At 51.5% G+C, this 625-nt stretch overlaps 1 protein-coding gene across 1 annotated transcript in view; it reads right to left on the bottom strand.

Moving 5' to 3' along the window:
• Positions 1-619, bottom strand: part of SPRY2 (sprouty RTK signaling antagonist 2) — a 5,246-nt gene extending 4,627 nt beyond the window's left edge. The window contains exon 1 of the mRNA XM_010728697.2: positions 267-619. The gene's annotated coding sequence lies outside the window, so the exon portion shown is untranslated. The remainder of the gene's footprint in view (positions 1-266) is intronic.
• Positions 620-625: the final 6 nt, after the last annotated feature.

The raw sequence follows: 625 nt of genomic DNA, 5'->3' as shown, positions 1-625 counted from the left end.
CGCAGCCTCGCGCCCCCCCGGAGCAGCGCGACGGGGCGCAAATATAGCGCAGCCCTCAAAACCCTCCCCGGAGAAAATGCGCTCCGAAATTCCACCTCCGGCTCTTCTCTGGGAAAGGAAGGAGAGGGGAAGGGGAGAGAGAGAGAACCTGTGCGAGTGGAAAAAGGATCGGCCTCAAACATTTCCACGAGTTTTCTTGGAGCAGCGCGGGGGGGTTGGGGGGGTTACTGAAAAGCTTGTTTTGCAAAGAAGGAAAAGGCTCTCACCGTGATCGCGGCGCTGCACCAAACCCCTCTCTCTGTTGTATTTTCTTCTTCCTGTGGTTTGCAAATAAATCCAGCCCTAAAGCAAAAAAAAAAAATTCTTTTCCAAACTCTGCTTTCGTCCAACTTGCAAATGAGAATCAGAACGATCAGCGTGCAAAAAGTCCGGAGCAAAGTCAGTCCCTCTGCCCAGATCGACTGTAAGAACGTGTGTGCGCCTATGTGCTATAGTAATAATCAGAACACCTCTCCGGATCTGGGTGGGTTTTCTGTGCTCCTCCAAAGAACTCACTCACACACACTTTCCTTTTTCTCCCTCAATGAACAGGAGGCCGAACCGCCAGCACCGAGTCACTTTTTTT

Source organism: Meleagris gallopavo, chromosome 1 (genome assembly GCF_000146605.3).
Source record: "Meleagris gallopavo isolate NT-WF06-2002-E0010 breed Aviagen turkey brand Nicholas breeding stock chromosome 1, Turkey_5.1, whole genome shotgun sequence".
Taxonomy (NCBI): domain Eukaryota; kingdom Metazoa; phylum Chordata; class Aves; order Galliformes; family Phasianidae; genus Meleagris; species Meleagris gallopavo.
Note: the sequence above shows the minus strand (reverse complement) of the source record. Positions and strands in the feature narration are given on the sequence as shown.